This window comes from Varanus komodoensis, unplaced genomic scaffold (assembly GCF_004798865.1).
Source record: "Varanus komodoensis strain SLA01 unplaced genomic scaffold, ASM479886v1 scaffold6_4, whole genome shotgun sequence".
NCBI classification, from domain to species: domain Eukaryota; kingdom Metazoa; phylum Chordata; class Lepidosauria; order Squamata; family Varanidae; genus Varanus; species Varanus komodoensis.
In genome coordinates, this window is record NW_025336347.1 from 18,486,120 (window position 1) to 18,492,385 (window position 6,266).

Consider the following 6,266-nt stretch of genomic DNA (forward strand, 5'->3'; position numbering starts at 1 on the left):
GGCTCCGGGCTCACACCGTGCAGCCAGCGACGGGCTCGTGGCCGCGCGGCGCGCACATCTGGAATCTGCGCGCCCGCCCGCGCGCGCGGCGCAAGGCCCCCTCGGCGCCCGGCCCGGGCCGCTGGAAGCGGAGCCCCGGCGCGGCAGGAGCCCCGGGAGGAGGTGGCGCCCGGCACGTGGCGCGCGGGGACGCCCCCGAGGGGGACAGGCCCGAGGGAGCCTCCGCCCCGCCCCGCCGCCTCGGGGGCGCCTCGCCGGTGGCCGCTGCCGGGGCTCCCCCGGCTAAGCGCTTACTCTGAGGAGCTGCCCCAAGTGCCTCCCCGCGCCCGAGAGGCAGCGAGGCCATCCGTTGGACGGGACCGGGCACGTTCACGCGGGGGAAGGCAGCCGGTGGCTGCCCATAGGCCACCTCCAGAGGCCGCCAGCTGCTGGGGGCACAGCTCTGCGGGCTTCCCAGGGGAGTGAGTGCGACGCTGGGCTGACCGGGAAGACCTGGGGCCTGATTCCACAGTGCTCGCAAAGCCCCCGAGCGATGGCCCCGAGCGATGGCCAGGGTGCCTCGCCTTCCACCCAGACAATTCCATACTGTGCTCTGCCCTCCCCCCCAGAAATAATTTACTAGCCCTCATCGAGCTGGTAGCTGCAGTTAACTGGGTGAGTTCTATGACTACTGCTGCCATCTTCCCCAGCCAGGTTATGCAGAGAGTTGTAGCCCAACAGCTGGAGAAGGTTTTTGTAATCCCTGCTCGGCCATTACACTTCCTTGGGTCTCCTAACCTATGGCACTGGGTTGCTGAGATCTATATATGTTGCCTTTTGCTCTTGGGAGGAAAAGCGGAGTATAAATGTTTTTGGTCAATACATAAAATTAGTTGTATCTGCTTGGGTGGTGTGGACTCACAGGCATCAACACCTTACTAAAGCTGTGTAGCATTATTATTATTTATTACAGGCATTTATATCCCGTCCCATTGCCAAGCACTCAATAATGATGTGAGTGTTGGCCTGGGACTCTGGAGATCCCTGTTCTACTCCTCCCTTGGCCATGAAACGTACTGGAGGACTTTGGGCCAGTCAGGGGCTCTCACCCTAACCTACCTCACAGGGTTGTTTGTTGAAGACAAAATGGAGGGGGTGGGGGAGCCTGGGTTCCTTGCAAGAGGAAGAAAGGCAGGGGGCAGATGCAATGCAAAACCATAATAAACTCCCATCTCACACCTTTGAATTTGGTGCATTAGATGCAGCAGCAGATTTCCTAAGAATACTTTATGATGCCCAGAATGACTGGCTCTTATTTCCTGAATGGAAGCTAATGGTATGAAGACTGGAATATCTGTCTGAAAGGAAAAGCCCACTGGAGTTTTGAAAATTAGGTGGCTTCAAAGCTACTCCTGTATGAAAAAAAGTTTTGGAAAGAAGACAAACAGGGAAGAGAGAGTTAGAGCTGAAGGCAGCCCTACAAGGATCTCTTTGCGGACCTGATGTGGAGCTGCCTGAGGAATGTGTGATTTCTGTCGTTTAAAAAAACACATCTCCTTGATGCTTAAGAGCAGTGAGTCTTAGCATTTTGCCTCAGGGAGCAGGGGCTGTGTGACGTGCAGGGGTTTCAGTAGCCCACGGCACTAGAACACAGCTGTGTCCTTCATCGGGGGGGGGCATTGCCCCCCATCCACCCCCTTTCCTCCCGGGGGAGGGCAAATTGCGGTGCTCCAGGCAGCCTGCCCTAAAACTGAGACCTTCCCTTCCCATCATCAGGGTTGGGAAGTGAAATGGAGTTGAGCTTTACTGCCTTAAATAGCTTGGGGCCAGAGTACCTGAACGGCATTCCTTTCATAAGTGCCTACCTGGACCCTTAGGTCACCTTTAGAGGCCCTCCTGTGGGTATCCCCACCCCACCCCCGAACAAAGTTAGGCAGAAGCTACATGAGGGAGCACCTTCACAGCTGTGCCATCCCCTTTAGGACAAGCCCTCTGATGCTCTCAGGTGTCCGGAGAAGACATTCCTCTTCTCCCAGGCATTTCAGTTTTTTTACCAGTGCAGCTGTTTAAAATTTCTTATGTGATCCACCTTGAGATTTTGTTATAGAGGTGCATATAAATAAAAGTCAATTCAACTGCCATTATAGTCAGTTTTGTAAGTGGAATAGGACGGGGAGCTGGGAGTACCATCCTGTCCTTCAGCTCAGGCAGCAAAATCTCTTTGGCTGGCCCTAGTTAAGACATTAAGGACACAGTCCTGTCCAGTTCAGGTACACTATGACTCCCAGTCTGCCTAAGCTTGAATAGGATTGTGCCTTAAGCTACCAAGTCTTTGTTTCAGGAAGTCTTTGTTTCCAATGAAATATTCGTCCTCACAAACTGGTTTGCCTGCGTTATGATTAGAAGGCTGCCTAAGGCCCCCTCAGCCCCCCATCTGCGATAAGACTTACCTGACACGGCTGTCATAAAGACTCCATCTGGTGTGCCTTGAGCACTTGAAAGCACTATACAAATGCTAATTATTGCTAATAAATATTCAGTTCAATACTTAATAGAATATAATGGGGAAGTGATGTATTGAATATAAATATTCATTTGCCCTTATCATGTTAGGGCACTTAAAATGTAAACCATCTTTACTGAAGGATGTTAATTGGGCCCAGCCATACGCCTATCATCAACTCCTTTTCTGTTTGAGTCTGAAAGGGAAGAATGCAAGGATCAGGAATTCAGACAGAAGTGGGACGCAGATTTCATGGACAGGGATGAAAATTGGCAGAGACAACACCCGGATCAGCAGAGGTTTTGAATGCAGTGTTTTGCAGAGTTGTGTGGGTGATATGTGCCATCTTGGGAGAGTCGGTGATGGCACATAATCCACTGTTTATCCTGATAGCAATTTGCACTGTTTATCATTTCTATTTTAACTTGCAAAGCATTACAACAGCCGGTGCAAAGCAAAGTAAAATGTTGGACCTAGAATTCAAAATCCCAGTATACCATGAAGCTCACACAGTGACCTTCAGCCTGTCATCATCTCTCAGTGGAGCTTTGGCAATAATGAAAGAAGTGTCACAGGGTTGAGATGGCATGAGAACTGTGGGGATAGGGGGACTTTTAATACTGCAGGGCTACATTCCCTCCTGGTTAATTTTCCAAGTATGTGTGCCATTGATGGGCAGGAAGATTTAAAAGTGGGCACCTCCCCGCTCTCTCATTCACACATCCATAAGAGCTGGAGCTGATTGCTGGAACTCTGCCGTTTCACCACAGGAAGAAGCTTCGCGTATAAGCCAGAGGAAGCCCACTCATTGCCCTACGACTGAGTCTGAAAACTGGGGAGGGTATGAGATGGCAGCATATGGATTCTGCACAGGAAGCGAAGCAGGCAGAGGAAGATAGAATGACAGGAGGCTGAAGGCTGTGGCTGGGCAGGTGGGAGACAGAGTTAGACAAATGGCTTTTCCTCTCTCTGAAGCAGCTCTTGGCATTTCAAGGGAAACCTGTACTGGCACCTGTGAAGGCTTCCCTTGAAATGCAGAGCTCCTTCAGGGAGGAATTGTTCGTTGCAAAGAAAAGAAATCAACTTTCCCTCCGTACCCACATTCCTTCTTCAGCTTCTCTTTATGTAACAAAAATGAGTGCTTTGATTGCCACCACAAATTAACATCCTGTCTAATTTGGCCCTCCGCAAGAGGCACATGAAAATTATTGAGTTTTAGAGCACTAGAAATGAGGCGCAAGAGTGTGGGAAGCGCACCAGGGTATGAAACCTCTGCCTTTGCAGACACGCAATGGGATTTGCACACTGGTTAGTGAAGTTGTGACACAGCAGCACTGCAGGTAGCCTCTGCGTATAAAGAAAGTGTCACCTGCCCAGCCGGGGCTCCTCAGTGAAAGCATAGCAAACCTGGCCAAGAAGAGGGCACCTGCATGTCTACTAGTTCTGCCCAGCAGGTGGGGAGGCCACGTTGTGGCACGCTCTGCGAGGATGCTGGCTGTTGCAGCGGGAATCCCACTGAGAAGGCGCTCGGCACTCTGGCCCAAAGGGGCCCCAAAGTCTGCTCAGGGATGGTCTGTGATTAATGGATTAGCCAGTAAAGGAATGTGCCACCGTGGCACAGACATTGGTGGTCTCAGGTGTGTGAGGGCAGTGGGCAAGACACTCCCCGTGGATCCACCCTCCGTGAGTCTGCCTTCCCCTCGCTGTGCTTGTGCCAGCTGCCCTTTCTCTTCCTCCTGTTTCTCACCGTTGCTCCCGCCTGCCTGTGGACGGGCAGAGGGGGAGCAAGTCAGCAGGCGGGCACCTCCTGCTCTTCCTGCTCCTCACCCATCGCTGCTGGGCCAGAGTGCGAGGCGGGCGACCGAGTGGCTTGCCATGGTGAGAGCAGGAGCGAGTCCAGGGGCAGGCCCTCAGCAGATACTTAAACGTGGAGACAGGAAAGGTGCCTTTATGCCCACCTCTTTCCTAGCCTTTCACGCAAATGAGAGCAAGGCGTGGAGCAGAAGCTTATGATGAGGTAGGAGCAGAAGACACGAATCCATGTCGATATAGGAAGAACCCTGCCAGATCAAGCCAGGGTCTACCTAGTCCATGTTCTGTCCATACTGTGGCCAACCAGCCGCTGCCCGTGGGACGCTCACAAGCAGGGCATGAATGCAACAGCACCTTCCTGCCCATGTTCCCCAGCAACTGGGACACATAGCCATGCTGCCTCTGATAGCCAATGGCAGCCTTCGCCATGAGTTTGTCCCATTCCCCTTTAGAGCGATCCAAATCCATGGCCATCGCTGCATCCCATGGTAGTCGTTAATTCCATTGTTTAAATGTATGCTTCCTTTTATTTGTCCTGAGTCTCTCAAGATTATTATTACTTCTCAGGGTGGCTCAGTTCATCACTAGTTTACCCCTAATTGCAGTTAGGAGAATTCTGCAAGCTTTATTTTTGCCTGCTGGGAAAGGAGGATGCTCTAGTATAGAACAGTATTTTAGAAACCTGATTGGAGTGTTTCTGCTGCCACCTTGTGCTCATAGGCTGTGAATGGTATTTCTAAAGACTGCATCTTGCTCTTTCTCTGTGTTAATGACATCAGAAATCAAAAGATGCGGTGGGGAGGCGGTGGCGAGACTCCCGCTTCAAATAGGTCACCGCAGCCCTGTGACTCATGCCATGACAATTCTGACTTGCTCCCTCTTCCAACCACCCACCTCAAAATGTTTTTTTAAAAGAACAGTTCCCTCACGGTCAATTTTTGACTGGGTTGTTCTGCCCTGCTTGCCAACTCCTGGGCCCGTTGCCCGTCCAGGCTGGCAGAATCACCAACCAGCTACTGCATCCCTTGCCAAACTGGTACCTCCCTGGTGCATTCGAATGCCATTGGCCACGCTTGCTAGGGATGGTGGAAACTGAGGTCCAACGCATCTGATGGGCACCAAGTAGGGGGAGGCTGCGCTAATAAAACAAGGTAATCTCCAGTAATTGGTTTGCTGCCACCACTCTTGCAACTCTATCAAAGGCCACATGTGTCATTCCAGGACTTGACCAATATTCCCTTTAACAGGGCTGATCAGCGTGCTTTAGACAGGGACATCTGCATGGGCATATGTATAGGCCACTGTCAAAAAAACTCTGGGTAGCCCTGTCCAAAATCCTGTTTTAAAAGAAAGCATTAATTTTGGCACCTGTCAAAACCCATGCTCCCATAAAGGAGGTGGCTCACCCTTTACCAAGTCTCAGAGAATGGAGGAAAAGATGCACTGAGAACACCCCGTCCGACCTTAAAAATAAGAGGCTCTTGCTGGGACAAGGGTGACTGACATTCCTCGGCCAGAGCACTGCAGCTCTGGGAATGTTTTGCTGCTCTAGAGGAATTAACATCCTGCCACTCTCCCAATTGTGTTGCCTGCTGAGGACATAACAATAGCACATTCAATGATCAAGGTGTCTCCCCTGCCCCCACGCCCAGTCCATTTTAATGCCAGCCTTTTCTTAACTTCTCCACCTTCACAATCGTGCTCATGGGGATCCAGAGACTTTCATCATGTGCTCTGCAATGTAGGAAATATTAGCTAAGGAGCAGTTAAGCAATGTCAGCGATCTAGAGTTTGGCTCTCTATCCATGCATAAAAATGTTGATTATATTATTTTGTTGTTGTTGTTGTTACTGGTGATGGTGCTTGTCCACCTTGTCTCTCAGGTTTGGCCAGCAAAGCAAATGTCCTCCTCTTACCTTCACCTCATTCTTGCAAAGCTTCGATGGAGAACATTATTTCTGTCCTCTAGAGT